The sequence below is a fragment of the Schistocerca nitens genome, chromosome 5 (genome assembly GCF_023898315.1).
Source record: "Schistocerca nitens isolate TAMUIC-IGC-003100 chromosome 5, iqSchNite1.1, whole genome shotgun sequence".
NCBI classification, from domain to species: Eukaryota; Metazoa; Arthropoda; class Insecta; order Orthoptera; family Acrididae; genus Schistocerca; species Schistocerca nitens.
In genome coordinates this window covers 569,358,365-569,379,820 of record NC_064618.1, presented here as the reverse complement: position 1 = coordinate 569,379,820, position 21,456 = coordinate 569,358,365, and the positions used below count along the sequence as shown (strand labels likewise).

The window sequence follows — 21,456 nt, the reverse complement described above, 5'->3', positions numbered from 1 at the left end:
TCTGTCCGTTTCTCAAAGTTTATTCCATTTTGGCTTCGTGGTCACATGGGCATCGTGCTATCTTGCCGTAGTGTGTGGCCGCTTAAGTTGTGAAATGTATTACTGATTTGCTTGTTGGAACCACGCATGAGTCGTTGAGAGAATGTCCAATTATGTAAATCTCATGTTAAGCGCAACGAGTGATCAACTATCATAATTTAGGTAACGTCTAGTTTTTTTATGAGATTTGTGTGATGTGTCTACAAGTAACAATTTGTATTTAAATTCTGTTTTTAAATCTCCTGTAGAGGACGCCATTCCCGCGATCGTTATACCCTATGAAAGATCTGGTGCTTTTTATGTAGCAAGTGTTCCTATTTCTCTTAGAGGGTTACTCTTTTATTTAACGTCCGATGGTAGTAGTTTAGTGGACGGCTGTCATTTTCTGTTTCAGGAGTGCGCCAAGCTGGTACTGGTGCTATCTGCGCGTAAGACGTGTGATGTTGCAATCATATTCTTGTATTCCGTTTAATGCTTCTACAGGGAAGTTGTTATGACCTGTGTCGGTATGTCGACCGTTGATGGATATTTACCAAAATTTCATTTTGTTTTCAACTTTTCTTAAAATACACTCCTGGAAATGGAAAAAAGAACACATTGACACCGGTGTGTCAGACCCACCATACTTGCTCCGGACACTGCGAGAGGGCTGTACAAGCAATGATCACACGCACGGCACAGCGAACACACCAGGAACCGCGGTGTTGGCCGTCGAATGGCGCTAGCTGCGCAGCATTTGTGCACCGCCGCCGTCAGTGTCAGCCAGTTTGCCGTGGCATACGGAGCTCCATCGCAGTCTTTAACACTGGTAGCATGCCGCGACAGCATGGACGTGAACCGTATGTGCAGTTGACGGACTTTGAGCGTGGGCGTATAGTGGGCATGCGGGAGGCCGGGTGGACGTACCGCCGAATTGCTCAACACGTGGGGCGTGAGGTCTCCACAGTACATCGATGTTGTCGCCAGTGGTCGGCGGAAGGTGCACGTGCCCGTCGACCTGGGACCGGACCGCAGCGACGCACGGATGCACGCCAAGACCGTAGGATCCTACGCAGTGCCGTAGGGGACCGCACCGCCACTTCCCAGCAAATTAGGGACACTGTTGCTCCTGGGGTATCGGCGAGGACCATTCGCAACCGTCTCCATGAAGCTGGGCTACGGTCCCGCACACCGTTAGGCCGTCTTCCGCTCACGCCCCAACATCGTGCAGCCCGCCTCCAGTGGTGTCGCGACAGGCGTGAATGGAGGGACGAATGGAGACGTGTCGTCTTCAGCGATGAGAGTCGCTTCTGCCTTGGTGCCAATGATGGTCGTATGCGTGTTTGGCGCCGTGCAGGTGAGCGCCACAATCAGGACTGCATACGACCGAGGCACACAGGGCCAACACCCGGCATCATGGTGTGGGGAGCGATCTCCTACACTGGCCGTACACCACTGGTGATCGTCGAGGGGACACTGAATAGTGCACGGTACATCCAAACCGTCATCGAACCCATCGTTCTACCATTCCTAGACCGGCAAGGGAACTTGCTGTTCCAACAGGACAATGCACGTCCGCATGTATCCCGTGCCACCCAACGTGCTCTAGAAGGTGTAAGTCAACTACCCTGGCCAGCAAGATCTCCGGATCTGTCCCCCATTGAGCATGTTTGGGACTGAATGAAGCGTCGTCTCACGCGGTCTGCACGTCCAGCACGAACGCTGGTCCAACTGAGGCGCCAGGTGGAAATGGCATGGCAAGCCGTTCCACAGGACTACATCCAGCATCTCTACGATCGTCTCCATGGAAGAATAGCAGCCTGCATTGCTGCGAAAGGTGGATATACACTGTACTAGTGCCGACATTGTGCATGCTCTGTTGCCTGTGTCTATGTGCCTGTGGTTCTGTCAGTGTGATCATGTGATGTATCTGACCCCAGGAATGTGTCAATAAAGTTTCCCCTTCCTGGGACAATGAATTCACGGTGTTCTTATTTCAATTTCCAGGAGTGTAGATTCCTGAAGTTATTTAATATACTAGCTTTTGAGAGTAGGAAGTGCATTAATGAAGTTAGTTATGTTCCAGGCGATACTCGGTATCATCATCATCAGTGGACGTTACATGTATGATACCGTATTCTGTCTGTGCCAAATTAGTCTTATTCAATTTCACGAGGCATTTTGATGTGCTGAAATACATTAGCTCATTAGGCACGTCTCTTCATCGATTTGTTTATCTGCCGAGCTGAGTAAATTATATGTCATGTTATAATTGGGTGAATGCTTGTTTTACTTTATCCATTTCGCTGAAGATGGTAGTTGTGCTATAAACTGGCCATGTTTGTCTGCTCTCTTTGTTTCTGGCGTAAGCTTTTAGGCATTCCCTTGTATAACATTCTAAAGTTTTACTTCTTGATTGACTACAAGTTCTTGGGGGCTGGTATGGGTAATTCTGTTATTAAGCTGCTACAAAACGTTTCGTCTTCATCATCTCTAATTCTGTTACCAATGTTTTATGAATTTTACTATTCATGGGTACTTTTTTCATTCATATTTGCTCCTGTTAACGTAAATATTTTACATTTGAACTTCGTCATGGTTAACTCTGATAAATTTCTACCTCTGATTCAATTGTGCATTCTGTAAAGGCGAAAACTGAGGAACTGTGGGTAATATGTACATCCATGTAAACTGTATTGGAAGCTTTTCAATTTAATTTCCTCTTTCACGCTATTTCTTATGCATTGTAGTTTACAAGTATGTAAAACTGCAAATAAAAAACAAACTGTAATCACTTTTCTTAAATGTGTGCCTGTCCTCACTTGTTTATGTTATGTATTTAAGCGCTAATAAGTTTGTCGAACTGTATTGTCATTTTCTGGGTTGTTAGTCAAGTGGATATTCAGGAGTTAAGAGTACGCTAACATGCTTTCTTCTCCTCACTTCATATTAACCATTTCAGACGTAAATTTCTTGTGGAGTAATGAAAAAGAATGCGCTGATGCTCTTAGGTGGTTTTTTAATGATTTTACAAGTAAGGGTTAGATACATATATGCACTAGTTTTTAAAATATAGCTAGTATACAATTATGTGCACTGAATATCAATCAACACTGAAATCATTGTAGACCACAAAACTATTTTTATATTGTGCAGCCCTCATATAAAGCGTACTTCATTTACTAACATTGCAGCTTTGTTTCACACACAAAGCGGCCATTGCGATACATCCGTTCATATTACAGGCTGATATATAGGCTTTGGAACAGCGTGCTGGCTGTGGTGGCGTACGTCATAGGAAGCACAAACTGTATAGAAAGGGATCTTCCTGTCTCTAAAGGCTAACGGTTTGTTTACCCGCATAATTCTAAACAGAATCGATCGGGACGTCCAAGTTCCACCAGTAAATTATGTGATAAGTAATCTTTATTTGAGCTACCGACGAATACGTGTAGTTTTTATTCGTTATCCATATTGCGGTTGAATTCCAATCAAGAACAACTGCCAAGATGAGAAACATAGAAGTAGATATCCTCGGTGCAGCAAAGCAGCTTAAATCACTTAATAAAGGCAAGGCCTCTAGCCCAGATTGTGTAACAGTCACGTTCCTTTCAGAATACGCTAATACAATAACTCCATATTTAGCAATTATATACAACCGCTCGCTCATAGGAAGTTCAGTACTCAAAGACTGGAAAATTGCTCAAATCGCACCAATACCCAAAAACGGAAATAGGAGTAATCCGCTGAATTACAGGCCCAAATCACTAACGTCGATTTGCAGTAGGGTTTTGGAACATATACTGTGTTACAACATGAAGTACCTCGAAGAAAACGATTTATTAACACATAGTCAGCAGGGATTCGAAAACATAGTTCTTGTGAAACACAACAAAGTCTTTATAATCATGAAGTAAAGAGTGCTATCCACAGGGGATGGCAAATTGATTCCATATTTTTAGATTTCCAGAAGGCTTTCGACACCGTTCCTCACAAGCGCCTGCTAACCAAACTGCGTGCCAATGAAACTGGGTTCCTCAGCTGTGCGACTGGATTCGTGATTTCCTGTCAGAAAGTTCACAGTTCTTAGTACTAGACGGGAAGTCATCGAGTAAAACAGAAGTAATATCCAGCGTTCTCCAAGGAAGGGCTATTGGACCTCTATCGTTCCTGATCTACATACATAAAAAACTTTTGCATCACCTCGGTTCCCGGAGTTCTGGAACGTGTACAGATAACTGGAATACAGATCGACATAAACATCATTTCTGCCCTTTTTATACCTCGTTAAAACCATACATTGCATGTTGTACCACCATAAAGTGAGAGCTTCAGAGGTGTTGGTCCCATTGCTGTACACACCAGTACCTCAAATACCCAGTAGCACGTCCTCTTGCATTGATGAATGCTTTATTCGTCATGGCATACTATCCACAAGTTCATAAAGGCAGTGTTAGTCGAGATTGTCCCACTCCTCAACGGCGATACGACGTTGATCCCTCAGAGTCGTTGGTGGGTCACGTCGTCCATAAACTGCCCTTTTCAATCCATCCCAGGCATGTTCGGTAGGGTTTATGTCTGCAGAACATGCTGGTCACTCTAGTCCAGCGATGTCGTTATCCTGAAGGAAGTCATTCACAAGATGTGCACGATGGGGGCGCATTTTGTCGTCCATGAAGACGAATGCCTCGCCAATATGCTGCCGATATGGTTGCACTATCGGTCGGAGGACGGCATTCACGTCTCGTACAGTCGCTACGGTGCCTTCCATGATCACCGGTGAAGTACGTCTGCCCCACAAAATGCCACCCCGAAACAGCCTCCAAACACGTCCGACGATTGTCTGGTTGAAGGCATATACGACACTCAACGCTGCAGAGAACGTGATTTCAATCCTGAGCGGTCCATACCGAATGTTGTTAGGCCCATCTGTACCGCACTGCATGGTATCGTGGTTTCAAAGATGGATCTCGCCAAGGACTGCGAGAGTGAAGTTGCGCATCTTGCAGCCTATTGCGCACAGTTTGATTGTAACACGACGTCCTGTGGCTGCACGAAAAGCATTATTCAACATGGTGGTGTTGCTGTCAGGTTACTCCGAGCCATAATCCGTAGGTAGCAAACATCGACTGCAGTAGTAGCCATTGAGCGGCCTGAGCGAGGAATGTCATCGACATTCCTGGGTTGGGGCAGGGTTTTGTTGTTTTGAGGGAGGAGACCAGACAGCGAGGTCATCGGTCTCAGAGGATTAGGGAAGGACAGGGAAGGAAGTCGGTCATGCCCTGCCTGGTGCGATGGGAATTCACGGAAAACCTAAATCAGGAGGGCCGGACGGCGGATTAAACCGTCGTCCTCCCGAATGCGACTCCGGTGTGCTAGCCACTGCGCCACTTCGCTCGTTAGTTCCTGTCGCTCTGTATCTCCTCCATGTCCGAACAACATCGTTTTAGTTCACTCATGGACGCCTGGAAACTTCCGTTATTGAGAGCCCTACCTGACACAAAGTAACAATGCGGACTCGATCGAACAGCGGTATTGACCGTCTAGACGTGATTGAACTACGTACAACACGAGCCGTGTACCTCCTTCCTGGTGGAACAGCTGGAACTGCTCTGCTGTCGGACCCCCTCCGTCTAGTAGGCGCTGTTCACGCATGGTTGTTTAGATCTTTGGGCCGGTTTAGTGACATCTCTGAGCAGTCAAAGGAACTGCGTTTTTTTTTTTTTGGTTTTGGTTTTAGGGCGCAAAACTGCTATGGTCATTAAGGCCCGGTCCGTGACTTAGGAAACAGTAAAAACCAAAAATGGAAACCAGCAGCAATGGGAACGAAACTCAAAAAATTGGAGCAACTAAACGCAGAAGGAAGGCTTAAACATCCACTACAGAAAGGGGTTGGTTGTCCCCAAAAAAAGCTTCAAATGACTGACGTCATTTCACTGGCACTAATAAACTCGAGAACGCGATCGGCCGAGCGCGTGTCATCTGCTAAAATTGACGATATATCAGGCGACAGCTATAGACGGGCGCGTAACGGAGTAAAATAGGGGCACTCAATTAAAAGGTGTCTTACCGTCCACAGCTGAGAGCAGTGGGGACAGAGTGGGGGAGGATCGCCGCTTAAAAGATGTCGATGGCTAAAAAGACAGTGCCCTATCCGGAGTCCAGTTAAAATTACCTCCTCCCGACGACGCGTTCGGGAGGAAGAGGTCCAAGCACAAGGAAGAGCTTTCACGTCCCGCAATTTATTATGGGGAAGTGTCGACCAATGTCCGTGCCATAAAAGAACAACAGGACGACATAAAACGCTCCGTAGATCGGCGAAGGGAATCGATTGAATAGCTGGCCGAAGAAGAGGGACTGCAGCCTTGGCCGCTATATCGGCCGCCTCATTTCCACAGATACCAACGTATCCCGAGAGCCAGAGGAACGCCACCGAGACGCCCCCAAGGTGGAGCAAGCGCAGACAGTCTTGAATCCGGTGGACCAGAGGGTGTACAGGGTAAAGAGCTTGGAGACTGAGGAGAGAGCTGAGAGAATCTGAACAGATAACATACTGTATCCGCTGATGGCGGCGGATGTAGTGGACAGCCTGGAGAACAGCGTAAAGCTCCGCAGTATAAACCGAACACTGGTCGGGAAGCCGAAATTGATTTGGGGTGTCGCCAACAATATAGGCACTCCCTACACCTAACGATGTTTTCGAGCCATCAGTGTAAATAAATGTGGCTTCCTTCGTTTGTGCACATAGAGAAGCAAGTGCCCGACGATAAACAAGTGAAGGGGTACCATCCTTGAGAAACTGACAAAGGTCACGGAGCAGGCAGATCCGGGGACGGAGCCAAGGCGGTGCTGTACCCCAAGTTGTCAAGAAGGTTTTAGGAAAGCGGAAGGAAAGAGAATGGAGCAGTTGACGAAAGCGGACTCCTGATGGTAGTAGGGAGGAGGGGCGACCTGCATACCCTACATCAAAGGAGGCGTCGAAAAAAATGTCATGGGCTGGATTAGCAGGCATGGAAGACAGATGGCTAGCATAACGACTCAGAAGGACTGCTCGCCGATTGGACAGCGGTTCAGCAGTCTCAGCATAAAGGCTTTCCGCAGGGCTGGTGTAAAAAGCCCCAGACACTAAACGTAATCCACGGTGGTGGATAGAGTCGAGACGACGAAGAATAGCAGAGGAGTAAACTATGCTTCCATAGTCCAATTTCGAGCGCACTAAGGCGCGATCGAGGCGGAGAAGGTCCACTCGGTCCGCTCCCCAGGAGGTACCATTCAGGACACGGAGGGTGTTCAGGGATCTCAGACAGCGAGCCGAAAGATAGGAAACTTGGGAGGACCAGCACAGTTTTCTGTCAAACATAAGACCCAAGAATTTAGCGACGTCCGAAAACGGAAGGTTGACAGGTCCTAGATATAAGGAGGGTGGAAGAAACTCCTTACGTCGCCAAAAATTAACACAAACGTTCTTACCGGGAGAAAAACGGAGCCGGTTTCGATGCTCCAAGAGTGGATGTGATCGAGACATCCTTGAAGACGTCGTTCAAGAAGGCTGGTCCGTTGAGAGCTGTAGTAGATCGCAAAATCGTCCACAAAGAGGGAGCTCGAGACATCAGGAAGGAGACAATCCATAATTGGATTTATGGCAATGGCAAACAGTACAACACTCAGCACGGAGCCCTGGGGTACCCCGTTTTCTTGGGAGAAAGTACGGGAGAGAGTAGTGTTCACCCGCATTCTAAATGTGCGCTCTGCCATAAATTCGCGAAGAAAAAAGGACAGCCGACCTCGAAAGCCCCAAGAGAACAGTGTGCGGAGGATTGCTGTCCTCCAACAGGTATCGTATGCTCTCTCCAGATCAAAAAATATTGCTACTGTTTGGCTTTTCCGGAGAAAATTGTTCATGATATAAGTGGAGAGAGCAACAAGATGGTCAACTGCAGAACGATGCTTTCGGAATCCGCATTGGGCAGGTTTTAAAAGACTGCGGGACTCCAGCCACCAAGCTAAACGGCAATTCACCATACGCTCCAAAACCTTACATACACTACTCGTGAGAGAAATTGGGCGATAGCTAGAGGGGAGATGTTTGTCTTTTCCAGGTTTCGGAACAGGAACGACGATACCTTCTCGCCATCGTCTGGGAAAAGTACTGTCGGTCCAAATTCGATTATAAAGGCGAAGGAGATAACGCAGACTATGGGTTGATAAATGCAGCAACATTTGGACGTAGATACCAAACGGTCCTGGGGCGGAGGAGCGAGAAGAAGAGACTGCATGTTGGAGTTCCCGCATGGAGAAAACAGTATTATAGCTTTCGCGATTTTGAGAGAAGAAAGCAAGAGGTTGCACTTCCGCTGCACGTTTCTTCGGGAGAAACGCTGGCGGGTAATTTGAAGAGCTCGAAATCCCAGCAAAGTGTTGACCCAATGAGTTAGAAATTGCGACGGGGTCCACTAATGTATCATGCGCGACAGTGAGCCCAGAGACTGGGGAGAAACTAGGCGCGCCTGATAACCGTCGAATCCGACTCCAAACTTCCGAGGAGGGAGTGAATGTGTTAAATGAGCTAATAAAGAATTTCCAGCTTGCCTTCTTGCTATCGCGGATGACGCGACGGCATCGCGCACGGAACTGCTTATAGCGGATACAGTTGGCCAAAGTAGGATGGTGGCGGAAAACACGAGGAGCACGTCACCGCTCACGTATTGCGTCACGGCATGCCTCGTTCCACCAAGGAACTGGGGGGCGCCGGGGCAATTCGGAGGTGCGTGGTATTGAACGTTTCGCAGCTATAACGTCTGTAATATGTGTGACCTCATCGTAGACGCTAGGAAAGTGACGGTCATCGAATGTCGCTAGAGACGAAAAAAGTGTCCAATCGGCTTGGGCAAACTTCCAGCGTCGCGGGCTCATATATGGCAGTTGAAGCTGCAGTCTAAGGACACATGGAAAGTGGTCACTCGAATGTGTATTATCAAGGGCGAACCATTCGAAGCACCGAGCTAGCGGAACAGTACCGACCGAAAGGTCCAAATGAGAGAAATTTGTGGTGGAGACAGACAAAAATGTAGGGACCCCAGTGTTGAGGCAAACTAGATCCGCTTGGTGGAAGACGTCTAGCAATAGTGAGCCACGTGGACAAGGATGTGGAGATCCCCAAAGCGGGTGGTGGGCATTGAAGTCCCCAACCAGCAAATAGGGGGGGGGGGGTGGAAGCTGACCAAGAAGATGAAGGAGATCAGCTCGTGCCATCGGTGTGGACGATGGAATGTATACAGTACAAAGAGAAAAGGTATATCCAGAAACGGAAAGACGGACAGCGACAGCTTGGAAGGAAGTGTTTAAGGGGATTGGGTGATAATGGAGAGTATCATGGAGAAGAATTATGAGTCCTCCATGGGCTGGAGTGTCTTCAACAGAGGGGAGATCAAATTGGACGGACTGAAAATGGGGGAGAACAAAGTGGTCATGGGGACGCAGCTTTGTTTCCTGAAGACAGAAGATGACCGGTGAGTAGGATCGTAAGAGGATTGACAATTCGTCCCGATTGGCTCGAATGCTGCGGATATTCCGGTGGATAAGGGACATAGGGTAAACAGAAAATGGAGGAACGTGACCAAGGTTGCCGTCTACTCAACGACTGCTCAGAGCTTGCGACCGACAGCATGGAATGGCATTCAGCCGAAGGCAGAAGATCCTGATCCATAGGTTGTTCAGGAGCAGCTCCTGCCACCAGCGATCGGCCGGTTGATCGGCCGCCAGCAGTGCGCCTCGGCGACACAGAAGACGGCCGAGGGCGATTGCCGCCAGGTGGTGCTGTAGATGAGACATGTCTTGGCGGAGAAGGAGATGAACTGGGTTTCTTATTAGCCTTCTTGGAAACATGATGTTTAGATGAAGGAGGAACCGATGGTTTTGAAGTTTGGGAACGTAAAAAATCTTCACGTGTATGCTCTTTTTTCGAAATCTTGCTGACTTTTGGGCTCGAGATTTAGCAGAACCCGATGAAGGGTGAGCCATAGAGTGGGCAGGCGAAAGTGGTGAGGTAGAACGGACGATCTTTGCGCTGGCCGATCTGACGACCGTGGCACTAAAGGTGAGGTCGCAAGTCTGTGTGGCCGCCTCCTGGCCAAGGAGAAGCAAGGACAGAGCTGAGGCACGGTGGGCTGTCGACTGGCGAATAATTTTCGAGCAGCAAAGGTCGACACCTTTTCCTTCACTCTGATTTCCTGAATGAGCTTTTGTCCTTAAAAATGGGGCAATCTCGAGAGGAAGCAGCGTGGTCACCCATACAGCTGATGCAACGAGGGGATGGAGGTGGACAAGCACCCTCATGGGCATCCTTGCCACACGTACCACATTTGGCCGGATTGGAATAGGACTGGCTGGTGTGATTGAACCGCTGACACCGATAGCAACACGTAGGGTTTGGGACGTAAGGGCGAATGGAAATTATCTCATAGCCTGCTTTGATTTTCGATGGGAGTTGAACTTTGTCAAATGTCAAGAAGACAGTGCGGGCTGGAATGATGTTTGTGTCAACCCTTTTCATAACTCTATGAACAGCCGTTACGCCCTGGTCAGACAGGTAGTGCTGAATTTCTTCGTCAGACAATCCGTCGAGGGAGTGTGTATAAACGACTCCACGCGAGGAATTTAAAGTGTGGTGCGCTTCAACCCGGACAGGGAAGGTGTGGAGCAGTGAAGTACGCAGCAATTTGTGTGCCTGGAGGGCACTGACTGTTTCTAACAACAAGGTGCCATTCCGTAATCTGGAACAAGACTTTACAGGACCTGCAATTGCGTCGACACCTTTCTGAATAATGAAAGGGTTGACCGTGGAGAAGTCGTGACGTTCGTCAGACCGAGAAACAACAAGGAACTGTGGCAACGATGGAAGAACTGTCTGTGACTGAGACTCAGTGAACTTACGCTTGTGAGCAGACATAGTGGAAGATGAGGAAACCATTGCGGAGGAATCCTCCATGATTACTGGCGTCTCCGATGGCGCGCTCCTCCCTTGTGGGGGCTCTCTCTGAGTGCACTCCCGCCTTAGGTGATTGTTCACACCTCAGGTCACACCTCCTGACAAACGGACAGAGGGACCAATCGGCACTTTCGGAAGGTATCAGCTCGGGTAATCACCCCTCCCAGGGCCTGGCCGTTACCAGGGGGTACGTACGTGTCCTATCTGTCTACCCGGGGCGGGCCAGCCTTCAGACACACACAGGGAGGAAGAAAGAGAAAGGGAAAGGTAAAAACAAAGAAAAGGAAAGGAAAGAAGAGAGGTCTCAAACGCCGTGGTGGAGAAAAGGGTAAAGAGAAGAGGTAAGGAAAAGAGAAGGACAAAGGAAGGATGAAGACATACAAGCAGAGAAGGCAAAGAATGCGTTACATTTACGAGCGTCCGTCTCCGGACGTAGGCACAAACCGTACTCCCAGAGGGGGAGAAAGGGAAGGAAAGAGCCAGAGGTGAGGGGAGGGGGGGGCGAAGATGGGGGATGGGGAAGGATGCGGAAAGGGAAGGTATGCAGCCCGGAAAGGAAGGAGGGCCACATTAGCTTGGGGTCCCGTGCTCGCTACACACGTATCCACAAAAGAGTTGTGGACCCCCTGGGGGGAGGAACTGTGTTTGTAGTACAATATCCACAATCAACGTCTATCTTCAGAAGATCCGGGAACCGGAGTGATGCCAAACATTTTTTGATGTGTGTATGTTAACGACATAGGAGACAATCTGAATAACGGTATTAGAGTTTTTGCAGATGACGCTGTCATTTACCGTCTTGTAAAGTCATTAGATGACCAAAACGAAAATCAAAATGATTTAGATAAGATATCTGTATGTTGCGATAAGTGGCAATTGATCCTGACTAAAGAAAAGTGTGAAGTTATTCACATGAGTACTAAAAGAAATCCGCTAAATTTCGATTACGCGATAAGTCACACAAATCTTAAGGCTGTAAGTACTTGGGCATTAAAATCACAATTAACCTAAAATTGAACAATCACATAGATAATGTTGTGGGTAAAGCAAATCAAAGACAGTGATTCATTGGCAGAACTATAGAAGGTGCAACAGGTCTACTAAAGAGAATGCTTACACAATGCTTGTCCGCCCTATTCTGGAGTATTGCTGTGCAGTGTGAGATCCACATCAGGTGGGACTGATGGATGACATCGAGAAAGTTCAAAAAAGGGCGGCTCGTTTTGTACTATCGGGAAGTAGGGGAGATAGCGAGACAGACGTGATACGTGAATTGGAGTGTCAATCATTAAAAAAAAAGGCGTTTTTCGTTTCCACGGGTCTTCTCATGAAATTTCAATCACAGTTTTCTCCTCCGATTGCGAAAACATTGTGTTGGGACCCATCTACGTAGGGAGAAATGATGATCACGATAAAATAACAGAAATCAGGGCTCACAGAGAAAAATTGAAGTGCTCGATTTGCCCGCCTTTCGAGAGTGGAACGGCAGAGAGACGGCTTGAAGGTGGTTGATTGAACCCACTGCCAGGCACATTATTGCGAGTAGCAGAGTAATCACGCAGACGTAGATGTAGATATTTCTTACCAATGACTGGATCGTTTTTTAATAAGGTAGATCTATCTAAAATTGTTTATATTCTGTGACGCAGTAGCTTTCCACCTTCTGTCTTCCCCTACAAACCCGCTCCCTGCAGTTACTCTTTTCACTACCAATTTTTTCTCTGCTGTGATCACTTTTGGAGAAATTTTTCCTGTCATTTCATTTTCCAATACAGGGAGGTGCGGGACGTGCAGGGTTTCAGAAGACAACCGCTTATAAATCACATAACGTGCAAAAAACAGATGTCAGTGGACAGACCATCCCACCACTATTTTAGTTCACATTGCAGGTGCACAGAGTGGGAACTGGTTATGACGCAGCAGATATCATCTACTCAAATTTTCCAGCAAGGCTCGAAAGCAGCCCGCTTTGAAAAACTGTTGATTAGGTTGCTTATCTGCTAGCGCGAGCTAATTCGATGCGACAGCATGGGCGGAGCGGAGCAGAGGCTTATCAATGAAACTTGAACATAGTACAGCCTATAAGTGCATGCTGTAATTACAAGAATTCTACTACCAGCCACTTGCAGACTTATGTTTAACAATGCGATTCTTATACATAGCAACAACATGGAGCGAATTCCAACTGATTCTCCGATAACCATCGTGACACACATGCGTCTCAGTGGTAATGAAAACGTTAACCTACTGTTAAAACTAGTTAATTGAACGTCGGGATCCGTTAAATAAGATGCGAAGCAGCTGAGGGAAAATCACATGCTCGTTATATCAACATTTCATTTGTGAATAAATACCCTAACAGCTGAGGGAAGTTGCATACTCAACATTTCAATAAATCTGTAGGAAATTTCTGCTGTATCTTGCACGTGTGCCTCCTCTAGGACTCGTCAAGTGGATTTCGACTGGTGATAAATGTCATGTCGTTATGCAAAGTTTAGATAGAGCTTACCCAGACAATACCGTTCATTGTGTGTATCACGCGGCGCCCAGCAGCAGTAGCCATTTGGCGGCTTGAGCGAGGCATGTCGTAGACAGTTCCTGTCTCTCCGTATCTCCTCCAAGTCCGGAAAACATCGCTTTGGTTCACTCCGAGCTGCCTTCCCTTGTAGAGAGCCATTCCTGGCACAAAGTAACAATGCGGACGAGCAACCAACAGCGGCGTTTGAAGTGGAGTTCTCCACTCCTTCTCGACAGTGGTCTCTCGAATCAATAAAGTCATCAGACTTCTGACTGTCTTGATGCCCCCAACACGAATTCCTTCTGCGTAGCAAACTCTTCATCTGTGAGTAACACTTACAACCTACGTCCTCAGCCATTTGCTAGATTTATTCCAGTCTACAAATATGTCTTCCTCTACAGTTTCTACCCTCCACAGCTCCCTCCAGTATCATGGAAATCATTCAGTGATGTCTTAACAGATGTCTACCATCCTGTTCCTCCTTCTTGTCAATGTTTTCCATGTATTCCTTCCCTCGCCGGTACTGCCGAGAACCTCCTCCTTACTTACTTTATCAGTCCACCTAATTTTCAACATTCTTCTGTAGCACCAAATCCGAAATGCTTCGATCCTCTTATATTCCGGACTTCCCCCACTCCATTTTTCACTACCATACATTGCTGTTGTCCAAACGTTCATTCTCAGAAATTTCTTCCTAAAATTAAGACCTATTTTCGATACTAGTGGTATTCTCTTGGCCTGGAATGGTCGTTTGCCAGTGCTACTCTGCTTTTTACGTCCTCTTTGCTCCACCCGTCGAGTGCTATTTCGCGCCCGAGGAAGCAGAATTCCTTAACTTCGTCTACTTTGTGATCCCCACTTCTGATTTTAAGTGACTCGCTGTTCTCATTTCCGCTACTTCTCAATGTTTTCATCCTTCTTCGAATTACTCTCAGTCCATACTGCACTCATTAGACTGATTATTCCACTCAAATGGCTCTGAGCACTATGGGACTTAACTTCCAAGGTCATCAGTCCCCTAGAACTTAGAACTACTTAAACCTAATTAACCTAAGGACGTCACACACATCCATGCCCGAGGCAGGATTCGAACCTGCGACCGTAGCGGTCACGCAGTTCCAGACTGTAGCGCCTAGAACCGCTCGGCCACTCCGGCCGGCCATTCCACTCAAAGTATCTTGTAATTGTTCTCCACTTTCACTGAGTATGTCATCATCGAATCTTAACATTGATATTCTTACACCCTGAGTTTTAATACCACTCTTGAAACTTTCTTTTATTTCCGTCATTGCTTCTTCCACGTTTAGATTGAATATCAGGGGCGAAAGATTACATTCGCTGGTTACATTCGTTTTTAATCGGTACACTTCGTTCTTGGTAGTCCTCTCCTAGTATTGCCTCTTGGCACTTGTACATTAAATATATTACCCGTCTTTCCCTATAGCTTATTCCCGTTTTTCTCGGTACTCTGAACATCTGCCACCATTTTAAATTGTTCACTGCTTTTTTCAAGTCAACAAATTCTATGGACGTGTCTTCATTTTTCTCTAATCTTGCTGATCGTCATCTAGCACATCCTCAATATTCTTTTCCATACTTCTGTATAATATTCTTGGCAGCAAGTTGAATTCATGAGCTGTTAAGCTGTTTGTACGATACTGTCTTACTTGTCGTCTCTTTTAATGTCGTCTCTTTTAAAGTCGTGAATTGTGTGGAAGTTGCTTTCCCGAAAGTCTGTTGTCTGCAGTTACCATCATTGAACTTACGTTTTCCTCTAACTTCAGTGACTGTCCTATTTACAGATACCCATTCCTCTTCAAGTGAACTGCCTACTGAGCTATTCACTGTCGCAGAATCTACGAGGGTGAGTTCAAATGAAAACCTTAAATATTTTTTTAAATATTATTTATTGTGCAGAAGTGGTACAAAGGTGTCTCACTTTTGAACATAATCTCCCCCACGCTCAATGCAAGTCCTCCAGCGCTTACAAAGTGCGTAAATTCCTTTAGAATTTTTTTTTTTTTTTTTTTTTTTTTTTTTTTGGTAATCCGCGCAACTGCTCATGCACTGCGTGGCGTACCTCTTCATCAGAACGGAACTTCTCTCCTCCCATTGCGTCTTTCAGTGGTCCAAACATATGGAAATCACTTGGTGATGAGGAATGGCGCCATTCCTTGCTCGCTCTCTTCGTTTCCAGTTGGTGGAAGTGAACCCAGGTTTCGTCTCCAGTAACGATTCATGCAAGGAAGTTCAAAGCGCCGAAGAAGTTCTTCACAAGCACCAAAACGTCGTTCTCTCATTTCAGAAGTCAGCTGCCGTGGCACCCATCTTGCAGAAAGTTTGTGAAACTGGAGCATATCACGCACAGTGTGGTGTGTTTTTACATGACTAATCTGTAAACATGAAGCAATGTCATTCAGTGTCATTCGGCAATTTTCCTTCACTACGGCTTCAACTTCTGCAATGTTATGTGGAGTCACAACTTGTTGTACCTGACCTGGACGAGGAGCATCTTCCACTGAAATCACACCATTTGCGAACTTCCTACTCCATTGGTAGACTTGCTGCTGTGGCAAACATGCATCACCGTACTGAACCGTCATTCGTCGATGAATTTCAATGGGTTTCACACCTTCACTACGCAAAAACCGAGTAACAGAACGCTGTTCTTCCCTGGTGCAAGGCGGCCTGGTGCAAGGCGGCCATCTTTATACTGATTCTGCGACGGTATGTGTGCATCTGAACTATGCTGCCACCTACAGGCCATTTTGCACGCTGTTTGTAGCACGCTTACCAACTTACAGGATAACGCCGTAAGATTTCAATTTGTTGTTAGAAATTTAAGGTTTTCATTTGACTCAACCTCGTATATTCCCAGAGAACCTCAATATGTCTATTCATTCCCTAGTAATTCCGTATTCTATTTCTTGGTGCTTTGATTATTCCTGAATAGTCTCTTAAGTTCAGTCTGCTCTTCATCATCATCAAATTTTCATCTGACTTCCGAAACCCTTTACGCCTTCCCTTCCAACGGCAATCCAACCCTTCCTAGCTATTGGCTTTTCCTCCATTGAAGTAACGAATTACCCCTTCAATATCCTCATATTCTTTCTCTATCTCTTCTTCTTTCGAAGTCGGCATGTGTACCTGAACTGTTGTTGTTGAGGTTGGTTTGTTGTCGATTGTGATGATAACAACACTAGCAATGAACTGTCCAAAGTAACTCACCCTCTGCCCTTATTGCTTTTTCTGCTGCTGTTGATATTACCCTATGCTCATCTGACTGGAGATCCTTGTCTTCCTTCAATTTCGCTTCACTGCCTCCGACTATATCTATTTTGAGCTTTCGCCTTTCCCTTTACAGATTTTGTAGATTCTGTAAAAGGTCAAAAGTTGTGACGTTCCAAGCACCGACTGGTAGTATGTTTTCCTTTTGTTGATTATTCAGTCTTTTTTTCATGGTTACCTTCCCCTTGGCTATCTTCTCCCGGAGATCTGAAGGGGGCTACTCCGGAATCTTTTGTCAATGGAGAGATCATGATAACACTTTTTCAGCTACATGTTACATGCGCTGTGGGCACAGTTTATGTTTGTTGAATGCAGTGGTTGTCAATGCCTTCTGCCGTCTCATGCCGTTAATCATTGGTAGTTCTTCCAGCTTTTACGGCCAGTTTCCCACTGCAAGGGCAATAAAGTGCCCTGAATCTCTTTCATTTCCGGCAGACCCTCTCACATGTCCGTTGGCAGACTGAGGGTGCCTTTATGTCGGAAGTCTTTGGCAGCTATTGTTGATGATTTTTATTCATAATCTAACCTGTGGTAGGGGTCTGACCTAGTATGTCCTGATTACTAATCAAAGACAGTATTCTTTTTTTTCTAGGGCTTTAAGAGCGCATGTCATGGGTGTTCCTTACACCATGGGTATTCAGTCTGCCGCCGTTTACTAACAGCTGGCGAGACAAGGAGTTGAACCACAGCCGGATCGAATCCGCACAGCGTATTAACAGCCTTTGGTATAGCAGTCTAGTGAGGATGAATGTGATTTATAGGCTGCCTGTTTAGCTGGTTTAGGCTAAAACTGGGCTGGTTCCCAAGCTACACCTCATGAAATACGGCACAAGAACAGATAAAATACAGAAGCACGGAGAACGAAGTTCACACGAATCACAGACGGATAATGCACAAGACTTCCCATCCCTACGTTCACTGATGACTGTGGCGACAAAAGGAGCACAGGCCAAAAATTTGAAAAGAAAGGTAAGAATGAAAAGATTCTACAACTTATGACGCAATAAACTCAAACGGAGAGAGAGATATGTGGCAGAGATATGAGGAACACTAAAAAACGGAAAAATAAATTTTACTATAGCCGTGGCCACGCAATGCTGCTGCACGGTGTAGAAGACAACGGAGACACTGAAAAGCCAAAGAACCTGGTACATCTCTAATATTGTGTAATGCCACTGCGATATAGTAGAAGTGCCTCAACATGACATGGCAATGAAATCGACTAATGTCTGAAGTAGCGGTGTAATGAACTGACAACATGAATCCTGCTAGGTTGCCCGCGCAATCGTCAGAGAACGAAGGGATGGAGATCTCTTCTGAACATCATGTTGCAAGGCATCCCTGATATGCTCAATAATGTTCATGTCTGGGGAGTTTGGTGGCCAGCGGAAGTGTTCCTAGATCCACTCTGTAGCAATTTTGGATGTGAACGTGTGGGGTGTCGCATTGTCCTGCTGCATTTGCCCAAATCTGTCGGAATGCACAATGGACATGAATTGATGCAGGTGATCAGGCAGGATGCTTACGAACATATCATATTTCAGAGTCGTATACAGACATACTAGTGGTTCCATATCCCTCCAACCCACACCATTACAGAGCCTCCACCAGCTTGAATAGTCCCCTGCTGACACGCAGAATCCATATATTCATGAGGTTGTCCGCATACCCGTGTACATCCATCCGCTCGATACAATTTGAAACGAGATTCGTCCAACCAGGCATTTGGTTTCCAGTCATCAACAATGCAAAGTCGATGTTGACGGGCTCAGGCTAATCGTAAAGCTTTGTGTCGTGCGGTCATCATGGGTACACGGTGGACCTTCGGCTCCGAAAACCCATATCGATGAAGTTTCGATGAATGGTTGGCATGCTGACTCTTGTCGACTGTCCAGCACTGAAATCGGCAGCAGTTTCCAGAAGGGTTACACTTGTGTCACGTTGAACGAATCCCTTCAGTCGTCTTTGGTCCCATTCTTGCTGGATGTTTTCGGCCGCAGCGATGTAGGAGATTTGGTGTTTCACAGGATTTCCGATATTCAGGGTACACTCGTGAAATGGTTGTACGGGAAAATCACTTCATCGCTACCTCAGGGATTCCGTGTTCCGTCGTTCGTGCGCTGACTATAACTTTATGTTCAAACTTACTTAAATCTTGGTAACCTGCCATTGTAGCAGCAGTAACCGATCTAATAACTGCGCCAGCACTTGTCTTATATAGGCGTTGCCGTCCGCAGCGCCGTATTCTGCCTGTTTAAATATCTCTTTGTTTGAATACGCATGGCTATACCAGTATCTTTGGTGCTCCGGTGTAGACGAAGCGGCTAATTAGACAAAAGAAGACTTCACAATTGACCGTGGTCGGTCTCTGTTGTTTTCCACTGACCGAGAGGCGGTCACGCTGCTACAGCAATGCACTATCACTTTCATGACATTTGCTCAGGATGGCCTCTTCTTTCACCGTCCACTTTCCTAACACAATAGTATCCACTGTATTTTACTATGCTTTTAATTAAACAAAAAGAACCAGCGACAGAGTCAGATGGCAGTTAAAATATCGATAAAAATTTATTCGACTCGTTGAAGTTAAGTATTTTCTCCGGAAAGAAAAAAATGGAAACAAGTGCTCTCAGAATTTAAATCCTTGGTCTGTTCCTTTTCTGTACCTTTACTGTACTTATCACTTACATACTGCCAACATCGAGATGTATCGATAGGTCACTCTTAGGAAAGTTCTTTCTGCCAAGTCAGATGTGAATTATGAGATTGATTCCAAATTTTGGTGAACCAAATTTTCTCGGTTTTGGAGCTGCGTCAATTCCAATAAAATTTTGTCGCAACCGTCCCGGCTTGAAAACTGAGAGGATTTCATTCAATCACGCTGCCGAGAAAGACTCCGAGGACACAAAAAACTTTGACTTCACCTATCCCTAAAAAGACGCAGGTGATGGAATTGTTTTGAGAATCAGTTCGCCCCATATCTGTTCAAGGTAATCAAGTGTCACATCAAACCACTGCAAATATTCTCAGCATAATTTACGAGGGTTGCCCAGAAAAAAAATGCACTGGATTTTTTTTCAGCCGAAATCAATGCTACGTTTGTGAAGCGTTACTTATGTATTGTTTGAAGTCTCCTGAGTGAACGGGCCAAGTTTCCGTCACTTCCGACAGATGGAGCACCTGTAGGACAGTTTCAAAACCACGTCTGTGGGTGATATACGTTACAAGGAACGTGCCGTCATTGAATTTCTCACTGCAGGGAAAGAAACGGTAGGGATTATTCACAAACGCTTGTGCAAAGTCTATGGAGCATCTGCTGTCGTCAGAAGTACAGTTAGTCGCTGGTCGAGGAGGGTGAGGTCATCAGAAGGCGGTTCAGCGGAGCTGCATGATTTGCAGCGGTCGGGGAGACCATTCCCGTGTCAGTGTTGCGACCAGCCATATTGTCGCTAGGTGTGTTTATAGCTGTTGCGAACGGAAACCAGACTGTCGCCGTTTTTTTTTTAATTGTGCCTGTCTACTTACTACGTGTTTTAATCAGCATCACCGACCACCTGTTTTATATTTTCTTCACTACTTTTTCGCCTTGTTTCAGTTTTTAACAGTCATCGTCTTGTCTCCTGCTTTTATTGTTGTATCCCCTAACTCTCTTTTTTTCTTAACTTTTCTGTAGGCTGCAGAGCGGCGTATTGTGCTGTTGCCAGCCCCCCCCCCCCCCCCCCTCTGGGGGAGAATCGAAATCCAATACAGGAAAAAAAGGTAAACCATCAAATGTTTTTTATTTCACTCTTTGGTTACAATATGAATTCTTTAGACGATCTAAATAAGGTGAAGATCTTTATGACGATGCTATGCTGATTATATTTATATGTTTTGACGATGCCATTATGACCTAATCACTTTAGGACATGGTGCAAAAAAGATCTGAGGATGGTCATTACGGACTGAAACCGGTCCTCGTCTAAAGAATTCATATTGCGATCAAAGACTGAAATAAAAAACTTTTGACAGTATTGGATCACTGTTTGTATACGCGACCATGTCGCAGTTGGTGGAAGGTAGACCATGCACAGCTGTTACACCTGACATGTTGCAGCGAGCTTCCACTTTTTTGGGCCATTAAAGGATGCCATACGTGGAATACATTTTGAGGATGATGAGGTGATTCACATAGGTCAAATATTGGTACCAACAGCGCATACACGCCCTTGTTTCGCACTGCAGGAGGACCATAGAACGGGACGGAGATTATGTGAAAAAATAGAGTGTGTAGATAAAACACCATTCTTTCGTGTGTGTAATTCTCATTATGTTTAATAAAGAATTGTTGAAGAAAAAAAATGCGGTGCGTTACTTTCTGGGCAACCCTCGTAAGATCAGCAACTAGGAGGAACAAACTGTCGCAGCATGAGGTAAATCTCCGCATATCTGCCATGAAATTCAAGAATATTTCAAAAAGGTAACTCCACCTATAACTAGTCCTGTCAAATCATTGTAACTGTTATGTGCTACAGTATGGTGCAAACAGCAAAACACTAGATAAATCGTACTACCCGTTTAGGATCGCGTAAGGTGTGTGTGATGGTGTGGGAAGGGGGGGGGGAGGGAGGGTAGGGGAGGGGAGGGGGCATTGTGTTAAGTGATG

The 21,456-nt window shown here is 46.0% G+C and overlaps 1 protein-coding gene across 1 annotated transcript in view; it reads right to left on the bottom strand.

The window, feature by feature from the left end:
• The window catches only part of LOC126260584 (locomotion-related protein Hikaru genki-like), a 205,797-nt gene that overhangs the window by 160,074 nt on the left and 24,267 nt on the right, over positions 1-21,456 (bottom strand). The gene's annotated exons all lie outside the window — the stretch shown is intronic.